We start from the raw sequence: 16241 nt of genomic DNA on the forward strand, positions 1-16241 counted from the left end.
TAGATTCGTACTCAGATTCGTACTACTTTTGAGACATAGTTTCCTTCCAAACCCAAAGAAATGAAAGGCAGAAACCAGCAAAAGAAAAATATTAAATAACATATATAAGATGGTTTACCATTTTATGAAAAACAAATGAAGAATTAAACTCACATCACACTGATAAACTGAGAGGCTGCCAGTGGCTTTCAGGGCAGATGTAACATTTTAACAAATGTGATTGTTTGTGAACAAAATAATTCTGATCAAAAACTTAATTGCAGCCAAAGTGAGCCCTGGGCTGTGTCACCATAATCCATTCTGACAGGAAGCAGTGAGTGGAGATTCCTACTGTGAAAGGAGCACATGTGAAAGGTCAGCTTTGGCTAGAACTTCAAAACCGTTAACGTGTAAAACAGTGTGCATTAGAGCCCGGAACGGCTAACCACTGGATTAGCGGATGTCCGTTGTTGGGTCTGATGTGCTTTTGGCAGGTAATGGTTAATTTGTAAATAGGCAATGTATTGTAACTTTCTTCTCTGCCTCTTCCCAACATTTGCCAGCAGAACCCATTCTTAATTACAGTCCAGAATAAATGCAGTCTTAGAGTTATGACATGGTCTCATTATAAGTTTCTTATTTTTTAAATAAAACTTGTTTTTTTAATTGAAATTCTTTATTGTTGAAAGTATTACATATATCTCCTTTTTCAAAACTTGTTTTAATAATTTAATGAAGGAAAAGTTGCATGCATTTAAAAAATAAATGTGTGTTGATATAATGAATGTTTTTCATGTAAAATTAATGTATGTTTATCCAATAGCAACTATAATAGCCAAATGAGGATTTCATTAGAAGAAATACATACTTTACTCAAATACCATAATCTGAAAAACCAATTACATAATACTATGTTACATGGCTTAATACAAAATCTAAATTAAAAGTCAGTTAATATCAGTTTCCATTTTTCAGCAAGATGTTACTTATGAAAGAACCAAGCTAAATGTTACCTTATAAGCAAATGAATATAAAAATACTTTATACATATTTAGTGCTATAAAATTGGTCCGTTTGGCTTTAAAGTAACAATTTCCCCTATATCTAAACCAGTTAAGGTAATATGGCATTAATGAGTGATAAAAGCTGGTAGTAGGTACTTCAAGTCAATGATTATTTTAGGGTTAACACATTTCTGAGTTGAGGAGAAATACTATTTCTCTGGAAATGAGTAGGTCTTCTAAAATAAGTCTTAAAAAACTAAGTCTTATTTCTGTTCTCAAAATCATCCTTCTAAGGTTGTGTCTTTGGCCATTGGACAGGTGCAGCTCCTTGGCCCTGTGGAGGCTAAATCCAGGGATCATGAAGATGCTTACATGGCAAGGATAGCCTCATCACCAGCAAACTCATGATTCCTATTCCCTTCAGAATGTCAACTGACACCCTTAGAAACAAAATCACACATGAGCTAACAAATGGAATGAAAGACTGAGAAGAATCTGTGATAATCAGCAAAACAAATTATCAATTTCTTATGTTTCTGTTTTCCATACTATAAAGGATCTGAAACCTTTAATGTATTTGGAAGATTCAGAATCTTCCTAATTGTCTGTTTTTGAAAGTATGGGATTCATTTACCAATCTGCTGCTCTTCCTGGGCTCCAGGCCCTGGCACACAATCTCTGCTGCTCAAGGAGCTTATAATGTAGTGGGAGAGGGCAGAAAGGTCATCCATGAAGACCAGGTAAGACGTAAAGGAGGGCCCTGACCGGTTTGGCTCAGTGGATAGAGCGTCAGCCTGTGGACTAAAGGGTCCTGGGTTCGATTCCGGTCAAGGGCATGTACCTTGGTTGCAGGCACATCCCCAGTGGGGGGTGTACAGGAGGCAGCTGATTGATGTTTCTCTCTCATCGATGTTTCTGGCTCTCTATCCCTCTCCCTTCCTCTCTGTAAAAAAATCAATAAAATATATTAATAAAAAAAAAAAAGAAGAAGTAAAGGAGGTAGAGGATGAAGCAATCAAGAAAGGCTAGAAACAGCCCAAGTGCCAATCGGTAGATGAATGGTTTAAAAAAAAATGTGGTACATTTACACTATGGAATACTATGCAGCTATAAAAAAGGATCTCTTACCCTTTGATGAGTATTATACTAAGTGAAATAAGTCAGTCAGAGAAAGACAAGTATCACATGTTCTCACTTATATGTGGAATCTAATGAACAAAATAAACTGACAGACAAAATAGATCCAGAGACATGGAAGCATAGAACAGACTGAGGATCCTCATAGGGAAGCGGGGGGGGGGGGGGGGGGGGGGGGGCAGGGGAGGTAAGAAATCAACCAGAAAGGGGACACCTGGCCCTAGCCGGTTTGGCTCAGTGATTAGAGCTTCGGCCGGCAGACTGAAGGTTGGCGGGTTCCATTCCAGTCAAGGACATGTACCTCAGCTGCAGACTCAGTCCTTAGCCCTGGTTGGGGCGTGTACAGGAGGCAACCAATTGATGTTTCTCTCTCTCTGTCTCTCCCCCTTCCTTTCACTCTCTCTAAAAATCAATAGAAAAAATATCCTAGGGTGAGGGTTAACCAAAAAAAAGGGAGAGGGGGAGACATCTGTAATACTTTCAACAATAAAAATAATTTTTTTTTAAAAAAGAGAGAAAGGCTCTGAGAGGCTGGTGCTGGGCACATCCATAGAGTAGAAACTGCAATAGATTCACAGTAGGACACCTATGTTCCCCAGGAGCTGAATTTATCCTATGTACACAAATGCAAAAGAGATGTCATAATTCACCAAAAAAATATTTCACAAGGCTCCAAATTGGTCATTAATAGGTATTTTCTTATACAGTTAAGTGATTAATTACACCTGGTAACACACTAAGTACATATAACTATTCATTTTGGCCTCACTCCTAATCGTTTTTTCCGTCACCACAACCCTTTCAACATAGTAATTCTTGGCTACCGTTCCACTTCCTTGGTGAGCCTCGGGCTCAAAGAAGCTTATGAACTTAAATCCAAAAAGATGGTCAACAGAGAGAAAGTGCCTCCACACTGAGTTCCACCTTAAAGCAGATATGCCCACTAAGGGTCATGGGCCCCGCGCTAAGACACTGCATGCTGTCCTACCCTCAGTGCCAACACTTATGATTTTCTCTCTCACGAATAAGATTATTGCTAAGGCAGTTACAACTACTGATTATGAAAAAGATATTGCTTACTTTTTAGTTGGCTTATATTTGTTTACATGTCTTAAAATATTAAATGTCCTGAAGGTTGAACTTATACTTAAATTCAGTTCTGGACTGTAAGTTACTTTTCACAAATATGTTACCAGTTTCTTTTTAAGGACCGATGTTCAAATGGGAGGACACCAAAGAAATTCATCATTCAATTCTTATTTGTAGGAACAGATTCCCTGTAACTTGTAAATTATCTTGATTTACGATGAATCATTATTATATTCATAAATGCTGGAAAGCTGGTGAACAACATGATATAACGACACCCCGAAATAATTTTATAACTGCAGGTGTGCAAATCATAACATGTGGGAGATGACTCCAAGGATAATGGAGAATAAAACAGTTTAGGAAGAGTCACATAAAGGAGAGAAGGGATGAGAGCACATACCCCAATTTTCCAAGATGTCTTTAATACCAACTATTCTTTTATATGCAGATGCAGTGGAACAGTCAGGCATGGGCAGCACAGTCAACAGGCTTAAACAAGCAAAGGCAAAATGCTCCATAATTTACAACAACCCAATCACATTGCTCATTCTTTTGAGGTTAAATGCTACTGACATAAGCTACACCTGAATCCAATCAGTGCAGAGACGTTGAGAAGATTCACACAAAAGGACTAAATTTGTCACAAATGGGTTGGTTTCCGATCTTAATGTAGCCAAGTTGCTTTACCCTGACCTCCATTGAACAAATCAACTTAATGGGCACTAGGAGTGCTATAAAACTTAACAATGGAGTGATTTTTAACTTTTAAAATATAGTTATGAAGCAAAATGTTGGATAGCTTCTACAATACTGGAAATCAAATTAAATCTAGATTTTTTTAACAGTCTTGACAGATATAATCCTAGTTACCATGTAAATTTATGGTAAGCTGCTGTGATATTAGCCACAGGTGCTACTTTTAATATATGAGCCGCATCTGGCTGGGAATAGAATTTCTCAGAGGACTGAAAATGACCTCAATATCAGACAATGGAAGAGGGGGGGAAACAAGACCACTGTGGCATATAAAGAGCTGAAGATGTGGTCCACAACTAAATATTTCATATAAAATTTATTTTAACTCTGCAGTTGTAGATTAAAGGATATTATGCTTTCAATATTTAAGAGGCGTAGATATATTTCAAACAAATATCCAAAAGATTAAGAATGTAAGACAGTTACGAATACCCTGGGTATATATATAATACTAGTTTTCCGACCTTTGATCAAGTTGGAAAAAATGATGCACTAAGACTTGAAAAGAAAATTCTTTCATGGTTCCCAAGCACACGACAAGATTAGACACCATCAAGCATACCAAACCAAGACGTAACAATTACTGGTCTCCAAGCAGCAGCAACTCTCCAGCACCGGGCCACATCACTGGCTCTGTTTTTAAAGTTCTTTGGAGTCATTCATCACATCCAAGATAACATTCTCACAGAGTGAAATTTTTTTAAATCACTACAGGTAATTTAGCATTCAGAGTTTTAGAACCAGCAATATCACCCAGAGACAAATACAAAAAGAAAATACAAGTTTCTCTTACCTATCCAATTCAAAAATAAAAAGATAAAAATATGTATAAAACACAAAAGTGTTTCCTTTTAGGAAACCCTTCCTGAACCATTCGTAAGCCATCATTTGCCAGAGAACTGGCAAGTGTGGAAATGTGATCAAGGATTTACAAAGATTTAATTTCCTATGAAGTAACTCTTCCCAAATTAAACCAGATTTCTTTATCTGAAAAAAAAAAAAAACTCTAAAAGAGAAACATTTCTATGAAACTATTCCCTACACGACCGTAATAAGCTATAAGAATAGTAGCTACAAAGCCCTATAATGTACCATTTTCCTTCTGACCTCAAGTAACTGGAAGGGCTTGATTTTTTTTAACTTCAACAAATAAATCTAGGCAGCGATTTCTATTTACATTGTTTTTAAACAAGTAACTGGATCTATGTCTGATTTCAATGGGCATCAAGATCCTGAGTGTCTTTAGCAAGAAGAAGCTGGTGTGACTCCCTCTGTGATAACCAACAGCATTTACCCGGAGCATTTAGAAAAGGTGGACTGGCGCAGCTGGTGTGGCTCAGTGGTTGAGTATCGATTTGTGAACCAGGACTTCACCATTCAATTCTTGGTCAGGCACATGCCCGGGTTGCAGGCTCGATCCCCAGTGCAGGACGTGCAGGAGGCAGCCAATCAATGATTCTCTCTCATCACTGATGTTTCTATCCCTCTCTCTCTCTCTCCCTCTCCCTTCCTCTCTGAAATCAATACACATATTTTTTAAAAAGGTGGGTTCATAAAGCTTCATCTGTTAGTTACTGTGGAAGGATATTGGCTAAGTTAAATATGACCTTTCCATTAAATAGAATACAGGTGTCCAAATGGAATAGAGGGTGTCCAAAAAATGTATACACACACTTTGAATAATTTAAAAGCAGTGTTTATTAAAATACATTTCCTCTTCAAAACTGAGCTATCAGCTGTTAAAGTGTGTATACATTTTTGGGGGGACACCTTGTATATCCCACCATTAAAAATCATGAAGTAAAATATTCTACTGATGGGAAAATGTTCAACATACATTATGCGAAAAAGTAACTGAGCAAAAGACATCTATGATATGACCCCAAATATATAATTACATGTATAATCACAAAATACATATTCACACGTATTATTTTTAAGTAAGCAGAGAGATTACAGGTATACTTTTCTTTTTTGGACTTTTCTGTTTTCCATATTATAAAACATATAAAGCAATCAGAAAAAAAAACACATTATATTTATTAACAAGCTAAACATACCATATAAATGTAACACAGTGATGTCATTCCTGTAAGACTGAGAGGCCTGGCTGATCTCTGTGCTGCATGAGTAATCCATAAATGTTAAAACCCTTCTATTTAAAGCTTGCAGTTTTAAACAACTAGGAGGATGGAGAAGACTCATTCTTAAGCTCACATACCAAAATCATACTTTAAGACACTCAGAATTACAATGGCCCTCTCTTTCACACATCTGTATCCCCAGCTGTATGGTCAGTAGCCCAGGAAGCTGGGGTCTCTCAATATAGGACAAGTTTATCTTCTCTCTGTAGAGTTCTGACTCACAGATTAAAGTTTCCAGCTGGTCTCTGCAGACCTACCTAGTAGTGACTTTCCATTCTAGATAGAGGCTGAATTCTAATCTGTAATCAATGTAGGACAAATAATTGATCAACCAAGTAGTATAAACGAATGCTTTCAAGGCAGGGCATGGGGAAGAAAAGACGTAGCAATTTACAAGTCAATTCCTATCAGTAGCTGGCTACCCTTTTCTTCAAGATATGCAAAGAACACATAGCCCCCTTTAAGATCTCCAAAATAAACATTTTTTTCTAAACATAACAAAGAAACAGACTTAATTTTGAACACAGAGTTATTCATTCAAAGGGTTAGGACATTGCAAAAACAACTGCAATCCACATCCTGAAGTATTCACAGCCTTTTAAAATACAGATTTGGGTTAGAGAAGAGGAGTTGTGGTCTTTGGATAGGAAGCCTGGCCTTGGAAGGATGGCCACTGCCTGCTTCTTCTGTAAGTCTGAGAAGGTTCCTTAACCTCCCTCCATTTCCACCATCAGCAAAATGGGGTTACTAACCCCTAACCTTGCAAGGCTTCTGTTGTTTCATAGGTCAGCTAACAAAAAGCTATTAATGCCTATTAGACACTCACTCATCAATTCAAAAAATACCTTGTGACTCTCCAAACACTCATGAAGTAAACTGATTTGGTTACAACATTAAGAGTTACTTGTACAGCCCTAACTGGTTTGGCTCAACGGATAGAGCGTCGGCCTGCGGACTGAAGGGTCCTGGGTTCGATTCCAGTCAGGGGCATGTACCTTGGTTGTGGGCACATCCCCAGTAGGGGATGTGCAGGAGGCAGCTGGTCGATGTTTCTCTCTCATCGATGTTTCTAACTCTCTATTCCTCTCCCTTCCTCTCTGTAAAAAACCAATAAAATATATATTTTTTTTAAAAAGTTACTTGTACAGAAGAACAAAGTTGGAGGGATCAAAATACCAGATATCAAACTATATTACAAAGCCACTGTTCTCAAAACTGCCTGGTACTAGCACAAGAACAGACATATAGACCAATGGAACAGAACAGAGAACCCAGAAATTGACCCAAGCCATTATGCTCAATTAATATTTGACAAAGGAGGCAAGAGCATACAATGGAGTCAATACAGTCTCTTTAATAAATGGTGCTGGGAAACTTGGACAGATACTTACAAAAAAAAAAAATGAAACTAGATCACCAACTTAGACCATACACACACAAAAAAACCCAAAATGGGTAAAGTACTTAAACATAAGATGGGAAACCATAAAAATCTTAGAAGGATCCATAGGCAGCAAAATATCAGACATATGTCGAAGCAATATCTTTACTGATACAGCTCCTAGGACAATGGAAACTAAGGAGGAAAAAAAAAATTGGGACTACATCAAAATAAAAGGCTTCTGCACAGCAAAAAAAAAAAAAAATCAACAAAACAACAAGAAAGCCCACTGCATGGGAGAACATATTTACCAATGTTATATGCGATAAGGGTTTAATCTCCAAAATTTATAGGGAACTCATACAACTTAACAAAAAGAAGATAAACAATCCAATCAAAAAATGGGCAAAAGACCTAATAGACACTTTTCGAAAGAGGACCTACAGAGGCCAAGAGACATATGAAAACATGCTCAAAGTCACTAATCATCCGAGAGATGCAAATCAAAACGACAATTAGGTACCATCTCACACCTGTCAGAATGGCTATCATCAACAAATCAACAAACGACAAGTGCTGGTGAGGATGCGGAGAAAAAAGAACCCCCGTGCACTGCTGGTGGGAATGCAGAATGGTGCAGCCACTGTGGAAAACAGTATGAAGTGTCCTTAAAAATTTAAAAATGGAACTCCCATCTGACCCAGTAATCCCACTTCTAGGAATATATCCCAAGAAATCAGAAACACCAATCAGAAAGGATATATGCACCCCTATGTTCATAGCAGCATAATTTACAATAGCTAAGATCTGAAAATAGCCTAAGTGCCCATCAGCAGATGAGTGGATTAAAAAACTTGTACATCTACACAATGGAATACTATGCTGCTGTAAAAAGGAACTCTTATCATTTGCAACAGCATGGATGGACCTGGTGAGCATTATGCTAAGCGAAATAAGCCATTCAGAGAAAGATAAATATCACATGATCTCTTACTGCCCCGCCCCCAGAGCTGTATCAGTAAAGGTATTGCTTCGACATATGTCTGGTATTTTGCTGCCTATGGATTCTTCTAAGATTTTTATGGTTTCCCATCTTATGTTTAAGTACTTTACCCATTTTGAGTTTTTTTTGTGTGTATGGTCTAAGTTGGTGATCTAGTTTCATTTTTTTTTTTGCATGTATCTGTCCAAGTTTCCAAGTTATATTTCATTTGTGGAATATAACGAACATAAACTGATGAACAAAAATAGATCCAGAGACATAGAAGCATCAAACAGACCGTCCAACCTCAGAGGGAAGGCGGGGGGGGGGGGGGGGGGGGGGGAACAGTAAGAAATCAACCAAAGAACTCGTATGCATGCATATAAGCATAACCCATGGACACAGACAGTAGGGAGGTGAGAGCATGTGCTGGGGGTGGTAACAGCTGGGGAGAGGTCAGTGAGGGAAAAAGGAGACATACATAATACTTTAAACAATAAAGAATTTTTTTAAAAGTTACTTTTTACTTGTACGCAGAATGACCTTAAAGCAACATTTTCAAATCAAAATTTCTAAAAGTAATTTTTAAAAATGTATCCAAATGTAGACCTACTACCTAGAATGAACCAAGTTATGATTTAAAAACAAAACAAAAATCATCGAAGAGTCCTGGACCAGTTATCGCAGAAAAGGGATGGGGGAAAAGGATCTGAGATGAAAAAAATTGTCTTAAAACAAACAAGTGCCTAATCGACAAGGCCTGTAGCAGTCTCCCAGTATGATACTGTGTGGAGTCTTGGAAGACTCTGCTGTGGGCCCTCAGGACACCAAGATTCTTTAAAAACAAAAACAAAAAAACTGCTTGTGGGTAGCTAAAGCTGTGAAGGCAAACTACTGAGTAAGTGCCAATCTCAGGCTCTCATCATTGGAGGCAATTTACTAGAGATGCCACAAGTGGCTCATTTCTCTGATACTTCAAAACTGCCTGCAGAACAAAACACAATCAATGCTGCTCTTCTGGGAAGTGTGCCATTGCACTGCCCTTGCACTACAGATCCTCCCATCACACACAACTTAGCGGCCAAATACGCTGGTCACCATTAGGAACCATCTGTGTCTAGGAGTAAGGAAATGAGAGGAAAAGTCCCTGCTGAAAAAGGGGCTTTGGTAGTAACCAGTAGGAGACAAAAAAATGAAAACCACTACGTCCCCCAGGGCTAAGGACATCGAATAGTATCACCAAATAGTAGAACACAATCAAGGGACCTCATGTACTAAAAATGCACCTAGGTAACACTGGGCTGGGTACTTGGGAGACATACACAAACGCAAGCCAAGTCTCTGCTCTCAAAAAGCTTATATCTTAGCTGGAGAGAAATACAGGTGAGTCATCACATTTCTCTATTGCATGCTCGAAGCTGCACTTAGCCACATCCTAATTCTGCCACTGGTTGTCACCTTAAGCAAACCACTTCACCCCTAGACCTCGGCTGCCTCATCCCTTCCAGCTCTAATGTTCACAGGATCATTATCAAAACAAGGCTGAAAGAACACCATAAACAAGTAAGATAATGCACAGGCTGACAACAGACTAAAGTCTGTGGCTATAAGGATCTGTAGAAGGATAGGAGCTCCACTTCTCCTCCAGGCTGGCCTGCACCTCCACCACACAAACCACCCTTGCTCTGTTAACTGATGGCCTCCATGCTGCTTAATCCAGTGCTCATCTCTTGGTATTCAACTTAGTTGAAGTCTCAGAATTGATTCCTCCCTTTTTAAAATACCATCTTCTTTTGAACTCTGTGATACAACACTGGCCTGATTTTCTTCCCATTTCACTAACAAGTTTTTCTCAGTCTTCTGCCAGTAATTCCTTTTATATCCAACCCCTAAATGAACTGAATTCTGAGTCCTCCTCTCTTCTCACAGGACAATTTATGCCTGAGTGATCTCATCTATTATGTTGGCTATTTTCCAGACACATCTATGACTCCCCAATTATCTACACCCACATCTCTACTCTGAGTTCCTAACTCACACATAAAACTACCTTCTTGAAGTTCACATTTAGCTATCTCATAGCAAATCACACTCAGCAATGTCCAAACCAGAAATCTTGATCCTTGCCTACCGATCCTGTTCCTCTCCTACAATTTCCCAGTTCAGTAAATGTCACTTCCGACCACCCGTTCCCCCAGGTCCTAAATCTGGGAGTCATTGGTAACAAACCCCTGCTCTTCTTCCTCACAACCCATCATCACTCCTCCCTAGAGAAATGGGTTTTCTCTTAATAGTTGCATTTTCTATGGTTCCACTAGTTGAAACCCCAAAATATAGCTCCAACCTATATATTTCTTTGCTTCCCCTCTGTCACTGTCCCAGTCTACAACCTCCTAGCGATGACATCTCACCTGAATGAATGCAACAGGCTCCTTACTGTTTATTCTCCACATCTGACTTTTGCCCCCTCCACTTCCACTCTGCCCTCTGATTGATCTTTTTAGAAAATGCATCATCCTTCATCTGCCTTCTTCCACTAGGCAGTCTTTTTTTGGAGGGATTGATCCTTTGAAAGTCTGGCAGCAGCCTGCCCACTTCCCGCATTACTGCATGCTTGCCCCTCCTGTCCTCCTTCCTCCACCCTTCTGTGCCGCCATGATGGTGCATGAATGTCCTGACTGATGCTCTCAGAGCATCAACAATGCTGAAAGGACAGGCACACACCAGGTTCCTATGAGACCATGCTCCAATGTCACCAGGTCCGGTTTCTAATTGTGATGATGAAGCCTGGTTACATCGGTAAATTTGAAATAACTGATGATCACAGAGCTGGGAACATTGTTGTGAACCTCATGGGCAGGTTAAACAAATATAGAGTGATCAGCTCCAGATTTGATGTGCAACTCAAAGATCTAGAAAAAAATGCAGAAAAACCTGCTCCCACCCATTTTACTGACAACCTCAGCTGGCATCCTGGACCAGGAAGAAGCAAGGCAAAAAAACACCAGGACAGAAAATTCTAGGATTCTCTTCTTAGGATGTAATACATACGTGCAAATAAAATGCCTCAACGGAGGTAAACAAAAAGCATCAGCTTACTGCTTCCTTAGAGAGGCCTTCCCTGCCTGCTCTCCTCAAACTGAATTTGGTCTTCCCATTATTCCCCTCCCGTTGTTAGTTGGAGAGGCCATACACACGCAGACAAATGAGAGGGATTGCCTGGGGTCAAATCCCAACTCCACTGCTTCCTAGCAGTGAGGCCATGGGTAAGTCACTACATCTAAAACTCAAGTTTTCTCATCTATAAAATGAGGAAAATATTACCTACTTGACAGGATTTTGTGAGGATTAAATTAATAAATACATGTAAAATCCTTACAACAGGCCTAGCCCATAAATGTTCTTTTTTAAAAATATATTTTTATTGATTTCAGAGAGGAAGGGAGGGATAGATAGAAACATCAATGATGAGAGAGAATCATTGACTGGCTGCCTCCTTTACGCCCCCAACTGGGGAGAGAGCCCGCAACCCAGGCATGTGCCCTCGACTGGAATCAAACCTGGGACCCTTCAGTCTACAGGCTCTATCCACTGAGCCAAACCAGCTAGGGTCATAAATGTTCTTTAAACATTAGCTATTAGGATTTTCCTTTATGACACTTACCACACTGCAATTGTATATTCACTAGAGGCCTGGTGCACGAAATTAGTGCACAGGTAGGATCCCTAAGCCTGGCCAGTGATCAGGGCCAACCTGTGGGGCGACCAGCGGAGCGATCGGGGGACCCCCGCTAGCACCAGCCTTGGTCGGCCTGGCACTGCCCACTGGTTGGGCCCGCCCCTTCCCCCGGTTGCCTCCCTCTCCGGGGTGACTGGCAGGGCGATTGAGGGGCCCCCGCTGGCACCCGCCTTGGCTGGTCTGGGGCCTGTGGGTTGGGGGTAGCTCCTGCATTGAGTGTCTTCCCCCTGGTGGTCAGTGCGTGCCATAGCAACTGATCATTCTGCCATTCAGTCAATTTGCATATTAGGCTTTTATTATATAGGATTGTTTTCTTTGTTTAAGCTCTCCCTCCCCTACTATGCTGTGAACACCATGAAAATGGGGGCAATATCTGCTTTGCTCACCACTGCACGCCCAGTGTCTAGCCAAGAGCCAAGCCCACAGTAATTGTGCAAAGTGCATAAGAATCAGGAAAAACTTGCTAGAAGTGGGTGGAATGTGGAAAGATGGGGGATGGAGCATAGGAAGATGAAGAACAGCTGGCATAAAGGTAGAAAAGAACTGAACTGAGATGCTGGGGGTCTTGGCTGCAGTTCCAATATGGCCACTAATGCTTTGTGCTATCCCTGTCTGAGCCTTGGTTCCCCACTTCTTCAGTAAGGGAAAGGACTAGGTGACCTTTGGGGTATTTTACAGTTTAATCTCTCACACAGTAAAGAGGCCTCTCGTAGAGAAGTAATGAGAGGTAGGATTAGGGCCAGATTGTGGGCAGTTTTGAAAACCTCTGAGAAGAGGATTTTTGTAAGATAAAATAGAAAGAACTGGGATTTTCTGAGCAGAGACCCACTTGGTCACCACAAAGCAGCTTCCAGGACTCTGGAGGCTGACAAGACCTAGAAGTGAAAGGCTATTGGGAAGCTCCTACAGCTACTCTGGGGGAGGGGAGGTGCACACCGACCAGAAGCACAGTCTTGGAGAAGGACACTAAGTGAAGACTGATCAGTTCTTGATGACTGGGGACCAAGGTAAGTGTTCAGTTTCAGGTCTGGGTGCTTGAGAGGATGGTGGTGCTGCTGAGAGAAACAAGCAAGTTGGGGGAAAAACAGAAAGACAAGAGTTGGCTCTCAAACAGTCTAAACCTGAGGCAACACTAAACCCAGGGAGAGCACAGGGACCCGCGCTGCCAGTCTTCAGCCTAGTCACTGAACCAATCTGAGGGCCCTCACTCACCAGCATATACAAATCCAATGTGCCCTCTTTCTCCCTTAGCTCCTGTCCTCAAAAAAAACTTACTAGACCTTTGAGGACCAACTCAAAGCTCCCCTTTCTCCAGACAGCCATCTCGAATGGAGTACACCTCCCTCAGCTTATTACTACTTCACGTTAGTGCCTGGTTAACATGGCAATTTTAAAAATCAACTATCCTGTACAATTCAGATGAGCCACCTCCCCAGCAAAACTGGAAGCTCTTCTGGGCAGAAACAGAATCATGTACTTATTTTGCAACTTCCTCCTGTGCGGTGGGCCCAGATCGGTGCTAGCCCCTCAGTGGTTGCCAGCTCAGGGACCTCACTACCTACTGATCCCAACAGAGCTAGGGTTGCTGGCCCTCAGTGAAGAGACCACATGGCTCCCAGCCCAACCCTGACTGGGTCTGCTCCAGGCACCTGGTGCACATCCACAGCCAGGGTTGCAATGGCAAGGGCAGGGTATGTGAATTCAGTTTGATGAACGATATGGGAGAAGGCCACAATCCCACCTTCAGAAGCAAACAGATTGATTAGCAGTATTTGCTGTTTTGATTATATTGATTTTAATGATATAACTGAATGATCTCTGGTTGCTCAACAATGATACCTGGGTTACTCCTAAACAAGTACAGCTTTATTTGTTTTTAGCTGGTGAATAATCCCTTTCTCAGGGAAGTATGGTCAAACCCATTTAAAGTAGAAAAGTAATCCAACAGGTAGCCCTTGGAAAATAAGATATCTCATAGAAAATAAATAAAAATACCTTTCTATATCAAAGTAGGATCTAAAAATATTGCTGTAGGAACCAGATATGCGAGTCTGGCACTTACTAACTGTGCCATGACCAGTGTGACCACAAGCAAGTCCATGATCTCAGTCTGGTTCAGTGTCCTCCAGTAAAATCAGTGAATTAGTTAGAATGGCCCGTTCCAGCCTGGGTCAGAAGGGCAATGTGATGGTAAATTATCTGCAAAACAGGGGAGAGGATGGACTGCTTTGTTTTGTGTAAAAGGATGTAGAAAAAGAGCAGAAACAGAGAGCTCAGAAGCAGGGAAGAAGACCCTCACCCCCTTGTCCATACTGGTGGGCTGAATCCTTCCTGAAGACGGAGGGCAACTGGTCATGATCCCGCCACACAAGTGTAGCACAGCATTGCATTTGCTGCTAGGAAGAGCTGACCAGCTGCTAAGGCCACTCCATCAGGACCCAGCATCCAATATTTTAAAACAGCTGAACGCAAGCTTTATGTCACGGCCATAATGCACCAAAACTCTACTGACAAAACTTGCTGTGCAAACCTGAACACTATTGATAATGGCTGTACTGAAGCAATGGGCTGGCATACCAAAGAAAAACAGAAACAGAACAGAAAAAAGCAAGACTAAAATACTTTTAAGTTATTCTTTAAGGTCTCCTTTAAATTACTCTCTGTAATTATTGAGCTAGCAGTCTACTGCTATTAATTCATATTCAACCTATTTAAGCGGTACCAGCAATTCAGGCTGAAAACAAATGCCTCAGTAATTTCCTAACTTTTGAGTGTTATTTTCTTGTCAGTTAAATTTAAAGCAACCCATTTGTGACCACATTATACCAAGTTAATCTAATCTAAAGTGCTTCACAAACCCTAACAGCTACACTAAGGTTTTACACTAATAAAGGCAATTTACATAAATGAAATTTATGTCAATGCATTTCATGACAAATTTTTTATTTTATAATGATTATAGTACTTATATGATAACATCTGTTGATATTCATACTCTAAACCTGGCAAAGATTTAAACCCACAACATTTTCCATGCATCATGTACATTATCTGTGAAAAGCAATAAAAAAAAGCAATGAATGCATTAATCATACCAATATCATCTGCAAAGCATAAATCTGAAATACCTTTCACGTCAGCTCAAACTGCTTTTTATTTTTTTACACACCTGATTTTACGCCATCTGTAAAAGGGTAAGACAAAAACTGTTGAGGAAATTATATTTCTTGGCTGTTGGACTTTTACAATATACTTAGGCTAAGTTCTGTAAACAGAAGATTTACTACACGACTAAGAAAAAAATGATGCAGTTAAAAATCCATTTTTATTAAAGGACGGTGTAATGACCACAGCATTTTCACACCACTGTGTGGTGTCATATTTGCATTTTTGACACCTGTTTTACATTTCCCCTCGTCTATCTATTGCATGTGTTTTTACAAATACACATCAGGTCTAAACCTGTTCTATAACCTAAACAGCAGAAGCAAGACTCCAAATGATAGCATTTTGGACTCTAATTTCTCTACCCGGGTAAACATAAACACCAACTTTGATGTCCCTGCCATCACCTGGCAAGGTCAGCCTGGGCCCGGCCAGGGCTCCCTGGGACTCTAGAATAACTCCAAAGAGAACACCAACATGAATACACCATCCAGGTATTTTTAATAGCTTCTCAAATCTTAAGTTTGGTAGAGTGTCTCTACTCTCCATTAACATGACAACCAAGCACATTTTCTCAGCTTTCTAGGTGGCTGTGATTACAGTGGACACATGCTAAGCACAAGCTACTGTATGTGATAACAATGCTAGTTTTCACTTTTCCTGGCTCCCAGATACACAGACATCAGCCTATATTTTCAAAGCAAAATGAGCCTGGCTGATGTGGTTTAGTTGGTTGAGCATCAGTCCTGTGCACCAGGAGGTCGTCAGTTCAATTCCTGATCAGGGCACATACCGGCACATTCTGGGTTGCAAGCTCGATCCCAGGTGGGGGGTGTACAGGAGGCAGCAGATCACTGTTTCT

At 40.5% G+C, this 16241-nt stretch overlaps 1 protein-coding gene across 5 annotated transcripts in view; it reads right to left on the reverse strand.

Annotated features, from left to right (window-relative positions):
* Nucleotides 1-16241, reverse strand: part of PCBD2 (pterin-4 alpha-carbinolamine dehydratase 2) — a 60646-nt gene that overhangs the window by 33217 nt on the left and 11188 nt on the right. Inside the window, exon 2 of one of the 5 annotated variants that reach the window (XM_070414971.1) lies at nucleotides 15384-15398. The exons of the other annotated variants lie outside the window; for them this stretch is intronic. The gene's annotated coding sequence lies outside the window, so the exon portion shown is untranslated. The remainder of the gene's footprint in view (nucleotides 1-15383; nucleotides 15399-16241) is intronic. 5 annotated transcript variants of the gene reach the window in all.

Source organism: Myotis yumanensis, unplaced genomic scaffold (genome assembly GCF_028538775.1).
Source record: "Myotis yumanensis isolate MYYU_CA2020_CCGP unplaced genomic scaffold, mMyoYum1.0.hap1 SCAF_5, whole genome shotgun sequence".
In the NCBI taxonomy this organism is placed as follows: Eukaryota; Metazoa; Chordata; class Mammalia; order Chiroptera; family Vespertilionidae; genus Myotis; species Myotis yumanensis.